Here is a 16809-nt window from a genome sequence, read left to right on the forward strand (position 1 = left end):
TTTAAGGAGCTGGCTCATGTGATTGTGGTAGATGGCAAGTTCAAAATCAGCAGGCTGAGACCTAGGAAGAGCCAGCGCTGCAGTTCAAGTCCAAAGACCATCTGCTCAGGGCTTCACTCTTGCTTGGGGAAGGTCAGATCTTTGTTCTAGCCAGGGCTTCAACGGATTAGATGAGGCTCGTCCATATCACAGAGGGCAATCTGCTTTACACGGAAACAACCAATTTAAATGTTAATCTCATCCAAAAATGCCCTCGCAGAAACATCCAGAATATTTGACCCCGTATCTGGACACCGTGGCCCAGCGAAGTTGACACATAGAATTAACCATCACAAGCAGCCAGTATTGCCTTAATTTACACCAAGGTGTGCTGAGAATAGCGAGCCACCCATGCAGAAATGGCATATTTCTCATGCCCCTGCCTTCACTCAGAGGCTGTTCCTGCTCTGGTAGAGGAAGACGCGTTATTTTCAAAATATGCTGAAAACATCAAACTTTCTACAAAGGCATAATAAATTATTTGCCAAAGCACTGGAGAATACACTTATAATCATTACACCGTAATCCATCATGTCTGCATCAGAAAAGATACAGTCACCTGAGTTTTAATAAACAATTTGTCTCTCTTCCTAGAATCAGGCACAGTGAAAATTATTACCAAGGAGCCTGCCCTACATGTCCATCTTCAACAGAACTAAGTGATGTGTTATTCTTGTGATGAGCGGTCTTTCAAGTGAGATCACCCGACCCCTGTTGTTCACCACTGCGGATTTCATGACATGGTTCTTATTAGGAAGCTTGTAAGCAGAGGAGAAAAACAGGACTGAAAAGAGGATTGCTGTACATCCATATCTCAGGAAATAACTTCCTTGCCTTCAACAGCAATAAAAGATCACTCAAAAGCTAAGTGTCTCACTGCCCCCCATACATCTTATAAGAAAGAGCTGGAAGGGAATTGGTATTGTTTCTTAATGTTTACACAACACTACAGGTTGTGTAGCTCTGATAATAACATTGAAAAGTTTACTATACCCAACATTCTGGTCAATGCCGCATAATGATCTAGGTAACGTACTACCTTCTCCCTGAAACCCACCCTAATCAACCCAGAGCTCCTTATTTCAACAGGCATGTATTCATTTATTTAACAAATATTGATTGAGCATCTACTATGGCTATAGCACTGTATCAGGAATTATAAAGGATTCAAAGAAGTACAAGTTGTAGTCTCACACATTTCAGTAAACTCTTACTATATAATCTCCATGTACGGTAACTTCGTGTGTGTGTGTATACATGTGAAGGATAAGGCTATTCTATTCTAACCGTGTGTTCTGGAAAAAGGGGCCTGTTTTCTGGGTCTCCTCCCTTGAAGGCCATTCTATCTCTCTGATCTTTGAACTGTAATGAAATTACACACTCACGACATGGACAAGAGGGGACATGGAGACCCATTCTTTTGTGGGGTCGGGGTGGGAGTGCCCAGCAGCCCCGTGGCCCCTTATCCACTTCCCAGTGGCCCCTCCTCGATTCTAGAAGGACATCATGGCAGGTGTGGCATGAGGAGAAAGTCTGTTCACTTGCTGACTTGCAAAGGGTGTTCGCAAAGAACCAGAGCTACTGCACTCCCAGACAACAGGCAGGGCCGCCCCACAGGCTCAGCTTGGTTGGTGCCTGTACAACCTGACTGCTGGAGACCAGATGCTGGAGCAAGAAGCCACCCGTCCGTTGCCTCCCTCCCCTCTTCTTCCTTTTATTTTCCTGTCATTACTTCTTGAAGCTCAGTGGGTCTTGGAACCACGAACCTGGAGCACATCCTCCTTGTTTGGCACCGTGGCAGGGATACCCAGGCCTTCAGTGTGCAGGCCTGTCAGCCCGTCCGGTGTCTTTCACGCCTCAGAGAGGAGGGGGCCATCGGGAGGTGACTTCCTACCTCCCCATATGGTGCAGCTCTTGGTTTATTTATCAAACTGAAAGGTTTATATTGAAGTTTAGGTATTTTCGTTGAATTGAACCTTTAATAATTCCCCTGGCTAGGCTGCAATTCCAACATCTCAGCTTACCAGTCCTTGCTCCCGAATTTATGTGCTGCCCCCCTGCCCACCCCCGCCCTCATCCCTGCTGAGCCTCAAAAGGGCAGGGCAGCCGGGAGGGCCTGGAGGAGGGTGGGATTCCCGCCCCCGCCTCCGCCTCCGCCTCGTCGCATAAACAAGGAAGTGAAGGAAGCTTCTGTACTCTTACAACGCCAAGCATGAAATGCTGTGAGTCTGAGCATTTATATTACTCACCTGGGATTAAGCATGAAAGGCTTTACTTTTTCAAATCAGTCAAGCATGAGCCTCCACGATCTGTTTCAGGACTCCTGGTTATCCCTGTAATTATACTTCAATGCATGCACTGGACGTTCTGAAAAGCTTTAATAAAACAACGACAATAAGAGCAGCTACCGTTTATAACTATGCTCCTGGCAGGGCACCAGGTTGCTTTAATGGGTACCTTCAACATCTCCAAGCATTCTCATTTTTACGGAAGAGGTAACTGAGGCACAGAGAGGTAAAGTCAACAAACGAAAACTTGCCCAAGACATACAACAGGTCAGAGGTAGAAGCAGGATTCAAATGTCAGGGCTTCCGTTTTACCAAAGTTCTTTTCATCTACTCCGCTATCTCATAGGAAAAATGAATTAAATCAAATTACACTTTAAACCTACTGAGATTTGCTATCTATAGGACCTGGGGAATCCTTTCATCAAGTAAACAACAGTCTGTGTGTAAATCCAGACTTCATATACATACGTGTATAATACATAATTTTTGGCATGTTTAAGGTGAGCTACAATGTTTGGTCATCCTATTTGGGAAAGTAAAGATGTTTCAAGGTACACTAAAGAGGGCTTTGTTATTCTTTTGCAGATACTTATCGAGTGTTGCTCTGTGGGAATACAAAGGTGGGAAGAGCAGAGGGTCCCTGTCCCCACAGAGTATATAGCTTTTGGCTTCCTGGAGTGCACCGCTTTTTACTACTGGGTTGCTTAGAAAGAGAAGGTCCATTTTATTTGTGGCAACAAGTCAATTGTTTAAAAAAACTTTCTTTTCTACTTATCACAGTGATACATCTCACTGTAAAAGAGAAAAAAAGCAAACATTACAAGAATATGAAATATACAGTTAGTTTCCAGTATTGCCAGACCCAAACAACCAGAATTACAGATGAAAACCTTTCATATTTAAGTCTCTTCCTCCAAAGGGGAAACAGAGGATACAGGCTGGTACCTCGTCCTCTGGCACAAGCAGTCCTGCAGGCTTTGTGGAGACTTTGTTTCTAGACAGCTCCTAAGCTTGGGGCAAGCAGAAACCCAGGTGAAAGTAAATACAAAACAAAATTCTGGCCAGCGGGTCCGACAAAGGCTTTTTCCCCCCTGCCTTGTTAATTTATTTCCATGAAAAGATGCCAAAGACATCTAAAATTGGGATTGTTCTAGAAAATCCAGGGTGGATGGCCACCAGATGCATATGGGGAATCAGGGCACACCACAGTAAGCACTCAACAGATGTCTGCTGAATGAAAGGAGCGAAAACTCTGTCCTGATACTTAGAAAATTAGACCAAAACAACCTTGAAATACAACATGCAAGACTTTACAGGTTTTAGAGGTTTTCCGTTTAACTCCCCCGCCCCACTTTTTAAAACATACACAGCAAAGGGAAAAACAGCCAACCGTTTCTTGGCTGAATTCTAAAATTTTGCTTTCGGTTTCTGCCATTTCAGTTCCTGTATCATGCTCCGAGGTGCACTGAGGTGCAGCAAACCCCGGGGGTATCCAAGGCCACTTGGAAAACTTTGACTGCACCCCAGGCAGCAGGAGATGCTAATAATGGGATGTCAACACAGTCCACACTCAGGAACCTCCGGGGGAAGAACCCAGAGATAACCCTGGGTCTGTGGTACAGAGCACTTTGTGAAAATGCCTGACTGCAAAAGGGTAGCACGGGTTTTGCAAGGGCCACGAAGAAATGAATTTGAGTTAGTAAAACTTTTCATTGAGTGTTTATTGTGCTGCAATGTGCTTTACGTCTATTACCTCATTTCATCTTCAAAACAACCCTCTAAAGAAATCACAACTATAATCCCCACCTTACAAATGAAACAAATGAGGCACAGAGAAGCTCTGTAACTTGCCCAGGGTGAGGGGAAAAGGCAGAGACATGAGGTAAATGCAGGCAGCCTGGCCCCAGACCTCAGCATGAAACCGCTCTGCTACAGGGAACTAGATTCAATATCTTGTAATAACCTAGAATGGAAAGGAATCTGAAAAAGAATATATACACATATATATGCATGTGTGTATAACTGAATCGCTTTGCTGTACATGTGAAACTAACACAACATTGTAAATCAACTATACTTCAATTAAAAAAAACCCCATCAAGCCAAAAATTAATTAATTGATTGATTGATTGATTTAGCGGGACCAAAGGGGAAAAAAAAGCCAACCCCACTCTGCTAGAGGGCCTGTCAGATGACAAAGAAACTTGATCGATTACTGCGTTGCTAAGTTTTAGGTGGTTTTTACCCCCCAAAACGTGAACAAAACATAACTGAAATGTAGACAATAACATTTTTAAAAGTTCTTATGCTTAAATCTATCATTTGTTCATTCTTTTCGGGTTTTTTGTTTGTTTTGTTTTTTTGGCTACACCGCGCATCTTGTGGGATCTTATTTCCCCGACCAGGGATCAAACCCGTGTCCCCTGCGATAGAAGCGTGGAGTCCTAACCACTGGACCACCAGGGTATTCCCTGTTCATTCTTTTTGACAGCATTTATCGAGTCCCTACTATCTGTCGAGCAATGTGCTAGCACCTGTCGGGAAAACAAAGGCGAATAAAGTGTAATCCCACCCAAGAGTGTTTCGAGTGAGTTTTGGAATCACACTTACGTAGGTTTGAATCTCAGTTCTGCTGCCTATGAGCTGCGGGACTTTAGGCAAGTTTCCCAACCTCTTGAGTTCAATTTCCTCGCATAGAAAAGAGGGATAGTAGCAGCTCTCTTACAAGGTTGCCCTGAAGAGTAAATGTGCTGAGGTGTGCAGGGTGCCAGCTGAGTGCCTGATACATCGTGCACACAGCAACCACTAGTCAGGCTCTGGCTCAGACCCTTACACCCTGTGAGGGAGGTGAGACTCACTAGACAAAACGAATGATGCCTTCCCTCTGGGATATCCCAATGTGAGCCGTAGAAAACCACTGGGAAGCAAAACCTCAGGGTAGAGAATTCTTTTTTCTTTTTTTTTTTTTTTTGCACTTAAATTATGCAAGTAACATATAATTACCTGATCAGGGAGAAAATTCAAATACACAGAAATCTATACTCTAAAAAGTGACTGTCCTTCACTTCCCTAATCTTATCTCCTCCACAGTATAACTTTAAATGAAGAAACTGATTTTAATGAAGTCAGTTTTATACATTGGTTTCTGGCCTGAGAACCAGAATGACAAAGTTCATGCTTAGCCCTTTGTTGTGTTCTTGTTATCAGTTATTCAGTGATAGGCAGGAGTGTCTTTTTAGCTTTCACTACCATAGTTCCTATCTGAGTTCCAGATATGTAATTGTGTTTTTACTGCATATTCTTTAATGGCATTGTATGCTAAGTCAAGTCAATTGTTCTCACTTTGGTTCCTTGGATGAGATGCAGTGGAAAGTAGGCCTAGGAGTTAGGACACAGGACTAACTTTGTGACTGGCTGGCTCTGTGTTTTGGAGTGTCTTTGGTCCTATGTCCTGACCTGTTTAAAAAAAAAGTGAAGCTGTCCACTTATAAACCTTCCATCTCTAAATTCCATGTTTCCACATCTGAGCTATTAACTTCTCTGTATGGTACTCACAGAAGACAAATAAAATATCCAATTGAAATAATTTTTCTTTTGCTGACTGCAAGCAGAATTAGCATATTTGTGCTCTGGCAAACTGTTACTCCTATGGTCTTTTGTTTTGATCCCAAAATGGTTTATTTTATATCTCAAACTTATATTCAAATGATTATATCTGATTTATTTTGCATGTCGGCCTAACCACTAAGCATATGTCATCACATCACTTAATTTATAACAGAACATAAATTTGCTGTGTCGGCTCCTTTAGCTAAAATAGAACCTAGTAATTTACAGTCATCCACAAAAGAATTCACAGTGACTACTAAATAACGATAACAATAGCCAAAAGACTCTGGAGAGAAATTTAAAAATTCAAGGCAGATTTCTGGAAAAAAATTATTTTCTTTAAAAAAACTTCCATTACTCTTCTTTTTTTCTGTCTTCTTTCTTGCATCCTGCTGCCTTCAGAGAAGGTTTTACACACACACACACCCCATTCATTTTCAGAGGAGTGGGATGATTGAATAGGCACAGAGGAAAAGGAGATGGGTTGTTTGTTTTTTCAAGCCTCAAATTGAAGAAGAGATTTTAAAATAAATAAACAAGTCCTTAAAAAGCCTCAAAATCTTAAGCATAAGTTTTGTTGCCTTTTTTTTGGGGGGGGGGGTAACAGAAGCGTTACAGAAAATCTAAAGAAAGCTATGCCCTCTCTTTCCAGAGAATGCATAGATAAATCTCACAATGTTCAAATGTTTCCATGGACCCCAGTTTAAAGATCCCTGGCTTAGTCACTGAAGAAAAAATTATTGAAAAATATTGGATGTATGGGACTTCCCTGGTGGCACAGTGGTTAGTACTCTGCGCTCCCAATGCAAGGGTCTCAGGTTTGATCCCTGGTCAGGGAACTAGATCCCATAAGCATGCCGCAACTAAGAGTTTGCATACCACAACTAAGGAGCCCACCTGCCGCAACTAAGACCTGGCGCAACCTAATAAATAAATAAAATGAATAAAATAAATATTAAAAAAATATTGGATGTATGATTATCAGATATATTACACAGGTAATAGTGGTAAGCTAAATCCTTAGTTTTCCAAAATATTTAATGCGTAATTTGTGTATGGTGTAGATCAATTCCCATTTATTATCCAGTAAGCTTATGAAAAAAAAATAATGTTTACAGGTTTGGTTAGACAAATCTGGGTTTTAGACCATTGTACCCTCTCTCTGAAACAGTAGAGGGAAAAGTAAGGAAATCCTTCCATTGTACTAACTTGTTTCTTTCTCAAAACTTGAATACACCTTTTAACACATGTTGCCTTAAATCTACACATTCAGTATCCTCTTTAAGCCAGGACTCACATGGTGACACTTTGATACTTTGTGTGGACATTCACCTCTAAACTATTGTTAGACAGCAACAAATCCATAAAATCCCTGACACTGAATGGGAATTGTCTTGATTAACATCAAGTTAGAACCTCCACAAAAATCCCTGATGCTTGTAAGAATTCAGCGACTTCTGTTGCTCAAACCAGATCACTCTAGTCTACGTTGATAAGAAGTATGTGTTGGCAGCCCACCAAAGACGAGTTGCCAGTTACCCCATTGTTTTTAGGACAGAAATAAAAACCTATCTTGGTTCTTTATGAATTCCTCCAGGGGTTCTCACTGATCTCCAGAGAGGCAGTCTTCTAAGAAGACTGCGTTCAAAAAAAAATTGTAACATATGGGAAGTTGTAGTAATAATTTGAAACACGGGTACATAAAGAGAAAACCAAAGAGAAAGACAAAAGAGACTCCACTGTAGGGGCCTGGAGTAGCTTTATTAAAGCCCATGACTTGGAAGCATGTTGAGAAGCAGACAAATTACTTCCATAACCAGTATCCTGAATAACCTTTTTCCATCCAAAAAAGGTCTTTGAGAGGTGACTAGGTCATGAGGCTGGAGCCCTGTGAATGGGATGAGTGCCCTAATAAAAGAGACCCCAGAGAGCTCTCTTGTCCCTTCCACTACGTGAGGTTATATCCAGAACACGGATGCCTATGAACCAGGAAATAGCTCACACCAGACACCAAATCTTCAGGCACCTTGATTTTGGACTTCCTAGCCTCCTGGAATGTGAGAAATAAGCGTATGTTGTTTATAAGCCACCCAGTCTATGATATTTTTTCATAGCCGCTTGAATGCACTAGGACAGAAAACATGGCAAAAATGGAACAGGCATATAGATTCTAATGCCCATCAATATTCTCAACGATGCCACACTTTGGGTAAGAGGAGATGAGAAGGGGCGAGATGGTGCAGTAAGCACAGAGGCGAAAAGCACAGCATCTCAAGCCAGGCACGTCTGGGTCTGAATCCTCAAGCTGCTGCCCATTGACTTCAGGTAAGTCAATGAATGTCCCTCAGTTTCTTCATCAAGGAAAGGGGAATTATAATACTACCTATTGTTCATGGTTGTGAGGGTTCAGTGTAAGTGCTAAGTGCTAGGGGCACCGTGAGTACCTAAAACATGCTTGTTAAAATTATCAGACACTATTATGAATTTAATTTCATTGAATCATAGAATTCTTTTAAATAAAAACTGAGCTCGGAGTCCCTTGAGAGCAAGTGCTTACTTCTCATTTTATATGTTAACATTAAAAGAAATTATTAGTAATTAAATATTCCCTAGTCCCCCACCAGCTGCCTTTGGCTGGATGCAAATTTAAGACGCTGAGACCAAGTTAGATTACTCCATCTCCTAAAGGGATAGAATGTATCAATAAAGTCTGCTGCCATATCCTCCAGCGCCAAGAATAGTCCTGGCAACTAGTAGGCACTTGGAACAGGGAGAAATCTTGAAGAGTATGGCTTAAGAAAGGGGCAAAAAGGTGTGTGTGTGTGAGTGTGTGTGGGTGTGTGTGCGCGCGCGCGTGCGTGTGTGTGTGCGTGCGTGCATGCGTGTGTGTGCGTGCGTGCATGTGTGTGTTTTAAAGGGAAAAGGAAACAGAAAAAAGAGAATTTGGGAGGCTGGTAGAGGAAGAGGGAATTTGGCAGAAAAAAGTATTTAAAGGAAACAGTAAGGATGTTTTGCTGGTGATGTGTGATGCAACCCTCCTCCCCTTCATCTTCAGCAGAAATCAACATTGTCATTCAAAGCCTTTGGAATCATACTTAGGGTATTTTGGCAGGTGACAAGGCAGTCACTGACCTCCAAGACAGTCCCTGGGCCCAGGAAGTTCTATTACATTTGTGTTGTATCTAGATCAGGGGTCCCCAACCCCTGGGCTACGGACCACTACTGGAGGAAGAACAGGCACGCGAGGGATCTAGGTTGTGCGCTCCCTATGAGGATCTAATGCCTGATAATCTGAGGTGGAGCTGAGGCGGTGATGCTGGGGAGCAGCTGCAAATACCGATTATCATTAGCAGAGAGGTCTGACTGCACAGAGACCATAATAAATCAATTGCTTGCAGACTCATATCAAAACCCTATCAGTGAGTGGCAAGTGACAATTAAGTGCACCTGGTGGCAGACTTTATAGTGGCAAGTGAGTTGTACAGCTGCATCTGGTGGCAGGCTTTAAGTCAGAATCCGACACTTATTTTAGTCCGCACATGGCCCGCCCATTGTTTTATTTACCACTTCCGTCCGCGCCTCTTTCCTGCACTGCGCACTTGCCTCAGTCACAGTTTTGGTAAGGCCACAGGCTAACCCTAGCCAAAATGAGTAAAAAACAAACGTTGCTGGAGAGCTTCTTTGAAAAGGGGGAAAGACCCAATGATGAGAGCAGAAGACTCTAAGACTGCCAACAGAAAGAAAGCTGCATTTAAAAGAAAAAAAAAAAAGAGTCCTACTTAAATTACGGGTTCATTGCAACAGGTGATTCACATTCTCCAAGCCCGCTTTGTATAATATGTGATGATTGGTTATCCAACAAAGCCATGAAATCTTCAAAACTGCTTTGCCACATTGAGACCAAGCACCCTGCATTAAAAGACAAGCCTTTGGAGTTTTTCAAAAGAAAAAAACGTGAACACGAAGAACAGAAGCAATTATTGAAGGCCACCACTTCATCAAATGTGTCTGCACTGAGAGTATCATTCTTAGTGGCTAACTGCATTGCTAAAGCTAAGAAGCCCTTTACTATTGGTGAAGAGTGGATCCTGCCTGCTGCTAAGGACGTCTGTCGTGAACTTTTAGGAGAGGCTGCAGTTCAAAAGGTGGTATGTGTTCCTCTTTCGGCTAGCACCATAACTAGATGAACTGATGAAATGGCAGAGGATATTGAGGCACAACTGTTAGAGAGGAAGTCTACCAATGTTGACAACAAGGCAACAATGTTTGTTTTTGTTCGATATATTTTTCAGGAAGATGCGCATGAGGATATGTTATGTGCATTTTTGTTGCCAACCAACACCACAGCTGAAGAACTATTCAAGTCTTTGAACGATTACATATCAGGAAAACTGAACTGGTCATTTTGTGTCGGTATATGCACAGGACAGAGCGGCTGCCATGACTGGACTGCTTCCTGGTTTCACTACTCGGATCAAAGAGGTCGCTTCTGAATGGGAGTCTACACACTGTGTCGTCCATGGGGAAATGCTGGCTAGCCGAAAAATGTCACCTGAACTTAACAACGTTTTACAGGATCTGATTAAAATTATCAACCACATTAAAGCACATGCCCTTAATTCACGTCTGATCGTGCAGCTCTGTGAGGAGATGGACGCAGAGCACACACATCTTCTCTTATACTCAGAAGTGAGATGGCTTTCTAAATGTAGATCACTGGCCAGAGTTTTTGAGTTTTGAGAGCCGCCGCAGAGATTTCTTTTAGAAAAAGTCACCACTGGCAGCACATTTCAGTGACACACAGTGGGTCACAAAATTGCTTACTTGTGTGACGTATTCAGCCTACTCAACGAACTCAATCTGTCACTTCAAAGGAGAACGACAACTGTGCTCAAGTCGGGGGATAAAGTGGCTGCATTCAAAGCCAGACTGGAATTATGGGGGTGATGAGTGAACACTGGGATTTTTGACATGTTTCAAACATTAGCAGAGATTTTGAAAGAGACTGAACCAGGGCCTTCTTTCTCCCAGCTGGTGCATGATCACCTATCTCAGCTTTCAAAAGAGTTTGAGCATTACTTCCCAACCACAAAAGAACCCCGAACTGGGAAGGAATGGACCTGCAATCCATTTGTGAATAAGCCAGGTGAATCGACTTTGTCCGTGCTAGAAGAGGATTGACTGCTTGAGATCGCAAATGACGGTGGCCTTAAAAGTATGTTTGAGACAACTTCAAATCTCCATATGTTCAAGGCGGAATATCCTGAGACTGCCACGAAAACACTGAAAAGCCTGCTTGCATTTCCAACATCCTATCTTTCTGAAGCAGGGTTTTCTGCAGTGACAGCAACCAAAACAAGATTACAGAGTAGAATGGACAGAAGCAACACACTTCGGGTGTCACTGTCTCCCATCACCCCGACATGGGACCATCTAGTTGCAGGAAAACAAGCTCAGGGCTCCAACTCTGCATTATGGTAAACTGTATAGTGATTTCATTATATACTACAATGTAATAATAATAGAAATAAAGTGCACATTAAATGTAATGCGCTTGAATCATCCCGAAACCATCCCCCACCCGCCCACCCTGGTCCGTGGAAAAATTATTATCCAGGAAACCAGTCCCTGGTGCCTAAAAGGTTGGGGACCGCTGATCTAGATGAATAGGGGTCCAGAGAGGTCAAAGGATTTGCCCACAGACCTAATTAATGGCAAGACCGGAACTCAGATCTCCCGATTCCTACCTCATGGGCCTTCCCACGAACTGGTGTGAGGCTCTCTTCATCTGCTGCCATACTTATTCAGCCTCACTGTGAAGAAGTTAGAACATGGTCAGTACAACCTATTTCTGGCTCTGCCCACAAACCGGGCCTCTGTTCACAGATGCTGCACTGTGACTGAGCGTCCAAAGATTTCAGACGTGGCTTGACCATGTACCATCTGTGCAGCCTTGGAAAAGTCATAACCTCACTGAGCTTTATTTTCATCATTTGAAAAATGGAAGCCAAGACTACTTTCCTCTCAGTGTCTTTGCAGGGTTCAAGTGAGATGCTGTGAAAGCTGCATGTAAGACGGTATTAGACACATGTTTACTGTGGTTTTTTTTCTGGGTGGGGAGGGCCAAGCTGCAAGTCTTGTGTGACCTTAGCTCCCCTAACAGGGACTAGACACGGGCCCTTGGCAGTGAAAGTACGGAGTCCTAACCACTGGACCACTAGGGAATTCCCTAGACACATGTTTATTAAGTAGTTATTTCTATTATTATTTGTTATACTGCTGTATAATATTTCTTAGAAGACATTATGTTTCCTTTTTTTCTACTCCCTAAACTAATGGTTCACAGGAATTGTCATTTTTTAAAATCTTGTTTTCTTTCATTATGTAATAATCAATATAGATTTTTAAAAATTATAGAGCAAACTTCATACATAATTTCTTAACTCAGAGAGAGCCATTTTAAACCTTTTATATGTTTTTATCCCTTTTTAAACTTTGCATATATTTACGTAGATTTTCAAACTGTGCTAGCAATATACACTTATTTGCATCATTTTTAAAAATTTACTTAATATAGCATTTTAAGCATTTTTTTATACCATTAAATATTCTTCAAGAATATGATTTTTTTTTTTTTTTTTTTTTTTTTTGGCAGGTCCGGGGCCCTCTCCCTTTTGTGGCCTCTCCCGTTGCGGAGCATAGGCTCCAGACGCACAGGCTCAGCAGCCATGGCTCACGGGCCCAGCCGCTCCGCGGCACGTGGGATCCTCCCAGACCGGGGCACGAACCTGTGTCCCCTGCATCGGCAGGCGGACTCTCAACCACTGCGCCACCAGGGAAGCCCAAGAATATGATTTTTAATGACTGCACAAATAGTCCATTATCTGGACATACCATAAATTTTTTTAACTTATTTTTTTAACAAAGTATAGCTGATTTACAATGCTGTGCCAATCTCTGCTGCACAGCAAAATGACTCAGTTATACACATGTATACTTTCTTTTTAAATATTCTTTTCCATTGTGGTTTATCACAGCATATTTAATATAGTTCCCTGTGCTATACAGTAGGACCTTATTGTTTATCCATTCTAAATGTAATAGTTTGCATCTACCAGCCTCAAACTCCCAGTGCATCCTTCTCTCTCCCCACATCCCCTTGGCAACCACAAGTCTGTTCACTATGGACATATCATAATTTACTAAATGTTTTCCAATTTAGATTGTTTCCAATTTTCTTCTATTATAAATACTACTTTGATAAACCCCTTTGTGTATAATCTCAGTTCTAAGCTTACCATTCTTTCTGCATCTCGGTTTACTCATCTGTGAAGAACTAATAATATTAACTACTACATGTGGCTGTGTGAGGATCGAGTGAGTGAATTCATGCAAAAGATGAAGGATTGTGCCTGGCACATAACAAGCACTCAATACCATTAGTTACTATTATTAAGACTAACTTTAGATATTTGTGCTTAATATCTAACACATAGCTAAATTGAGTACTTGGTACTAAGTACATCAAATTATGCCTTCTAAAAATACTGCAAGAATATTTTTATAGCTTTGTTCAGAAATTTGCTTTTTCAAATTACCTATAATTTGCTGGATGTTTCATGATGAATAGTCATTGAAAGCATGTTTGGTTAGATTTTATTTCTGTGCCTCAGGATGTCCTTGGAGGGAAGGTGGGGGTCTTAACCTATTAGAAGTCATTTCCTGGTTTTAGAGTTTAAAGGAAATCAACAAAGGCCTACTTATTTGATTGGCCAAACACCTGTTTAACAGGGTTAAAATCTAGTTAAGGTACCTTCTTGATATTCCGTGGTTGGTCTAGCAGCTGTGGGTCAGAAGTTCAGAAGAAAAAGTGAAATAGTAGGATTAACTGTCATACTCTTACATCAAATATTTTTCTGTTGAATCAACTTCCCATGGTAATTTTTTCTGGATGAGGCTTGGCCACCACTACTGTCTGCCACATTCTCAGTTGGCACCAATAATGTAGTTGGGGGAAGAAAAGCAGCTTAACTGGTAGAAGATAGCTTTTCAGGACCTTCCCTGCATCTCATGAGGCCCTCGGGGATCTGCGGGGTCTGCAGATTTTGCTGGGTGGCAGCATGAAAGGCAAGAGAGCCTGGAATCACAAGGACAACACTCTGAGCCCTGGCTCCACCACTAACCAGCTGTGCGACCTCAGGCAATCACTCAAGCTTTTTGCCTCTCAGTTTCATCCTCTGTAAAAATCGATGGTAATAATAATACTAATCTCATTATTCCCACCCCTAACATTTACAGGACCCCAGCCAAGAGCTTAAATAACTCCCCCCCCCCCGCCCCCCACACTGTCCTTTTCATTCTACCTCGTTCCACCGAGGAGTTTTGTGCCTTGTGTCCTGCCCCCAGCCTGCAGGGCCTAAAAGCCTTCCTTACTCATCCCCACTGTAAACCAACCTGGGAGGGCACACCTGAGGAAGAGGACGCCGCAAGTCCCAGAAGCAGGCCTGGGCCACTGAGGCAGGGGATTCTGGGGTCCTTGGCAGCCAGAGCTTGGTCCAGAAAGGGAGTGTGGGCTCGGGTGGTCGCACCCTTCTGGTCCCATAAGGAAGGAGTGGCAAGTGGAGGGGTCTCTATAAAGTGTGGGAACTCCATTTCCTGGGTCTGAGGATTAAATAAGTCACTGCATGCACTGTGCTTAGTGCAGTACCTGGCATTGTTGCTAGCATGTGATAAATCATGCAAGCTACTGTTACTATTGCTGTGGTGGCAGTGCTGTTGGAAGGGATCTCAAAGATGATCTCGTCCAAATCCTTCATGTTACATACGTGGTGAGGAAGCACAGATATATTACAATTAACCGTGATTAAACACACGCATAGGGCTTCCCTGGAGGCGCAGTGGTTGAGAGTCTGCCTGCTAATGCAGGGGACACGGGTTCGAGCCCTGGTCTGGGAGGATCCCACATGCCACGGAGCAACTGAGCCCATGAGCCACAACTACTGAGCCTACGCGTCTGGAGCCTGTGCTCCGCAACAAGAGAGGCCGCGACAGTGAGAGGGCCTGCGCACCGCGATGAAGAGTGGCCCCCGCTCACCGCAACTAGAGAAAGCCCCCGCACAGAAACAAAGACACAACACAGCAAAAATAAATAAATTAATTAAGAGTTAGGACTTCAACATACTCATTTTTAAAAAAATAAATAAATAAAAATACACACATGCATAGTGGCAAAGCCACGACCTGACCCAGGGCTCTTACCATGCAGCTGCCTTTCCTCTGCTCCATAATGCAATCTCCTCAGCAGCACGAAGACTTTAGGGTCAGCACTGACTTTAATATTCCCAGTCCACAGAGGTGACTTGTGCTATGGCCGTCTTCTGGATAGGAACAGGGAGCGTGTCCTTGGAGAAAGGGGACACCTTCAGTGGGAGTCAGTGCCGGGAGCCTCCTGTGAAGGTCTCATCAGGTTGAGGTGGGAACACCTCAAATATTTACTGAACAATGAGAAACACAGCCCTTACGTGGATAAAGAAGAAGGTGACATTCTGTACTCGAGAACAGTGTCGTGAAAGCCCCAGGACTGAGTATTCTAAGTCAGAAGAACGTATTCTGGTGCAGAAATCGGATTTGCAGACTGACTGAATTTCTTCTCATGAGTTAAATATGAACAAAAGTAATTTGTAAATTTCCTTCCTTGTCCTCATTTTAAAACCTAGTCTGTTTCATTTTACCTGTAATCAATACATGCTTTGACTTTTTCGCAGTTGAATATTGCTATCATGATTTATATTTTTGAAACTTTTAATTATGGAAATGCTCAAATACATACAAAAGTAAAGGGAATAATATAATATGATGAAGTATGGGTATAATGATGCCCAGTGTACCCACTGTCCCCACCACCCACCCCCCGCCCCAATTCCAGGGAGATCACCTATGGCTAATCCTGTTTCATCTGTAAACCTGCCTTCCTTCCCCACCCTGGCAATAAAGTTTGAATCAAATCTCAGGCCTTTTATCATTTCATCCATAAACACTTTGTTTTCTATAAGATTTTGATGAATTTTAAGCTCTTTCTCCATCTGGCTGCTTTAGACTTTAGTTTGTTCAGCTGGGGAATCAACGGACCAAAGCTTAGGCCCTTCTAGAGGCCTTGCACGGTCATAGGTCCAGAAAGTTCAGAGCACATCAGCTTGAAACTGGAGCCTCTAGGGCTTCCCTGGTGGCGCAGAGTGGTTGAGAGTCCGCCTGCCAATGCAGGGGACACGGGTTCGTGCCCCGGTCCGGGAAGATCCCACATGCCACGGAGCGGCTGGGCCCGTGAGCCATGGCCGCTGAGCCTGTGCGTCCGGAGCCTGTGCTCTGCAACAGGAGAGGCCACAACAGTGAGAGGCCTGCGTACAGCAGAAAAAAAAAAAAAAAAAAAAATGGAGCCTCTATCATTTGGCTGCCAGGCCGGAACTGAACAAGGCAACATTTTGGATACTTTTTATTCCTTGCTGAATTTCTGCCAACTCTGTATATGGTATTTCCATAAAAGTCTTGTTTTCTTTCTCTTTTCTTTGAAGAATGAAACTTCTTTCCCCTTTTTCAAAAGAGAAGACTGTCATTCCAGATTCCATCCCTCCTGCTGCTGTCGCCTTTTCTTCTGTTTGATTTCTGCACTAGTCTCAGTTTGCAAATTCTGGGGTTTGGCAGTTCACAGGAGGACCCAGGGATGGGGAGGGTGGCCCTACTCAATGTCATTGAAAGATTACTATACTTCAATCACTGGAGCTCAACTGAAAACTCTGAAAAGTTCTCTTTATAATCATTGCATTTTAAATAATTTTCCTAAAAAGACTGAGGGAAGAAAAAGGACGCCAAGTTCACA

The sequence above is a fragment of the Lipotes vexillifer genome, unplaced genomic scaffold (genome assembly GCF_000442215.2).
Source record: "Lipotes vexillifer unplaced genomic scaffold, Lipotes_vexillifer_v1.1 scaffold905, whole genome shotgun sequence".
NCBI classification, from domain to species: domain Eukaryota; kingdom Metazoa; phylum Chordata; class Mammalia; order Artiodactyla; family Lipotidae; genus Lipotes; species Lipotes vexillifer.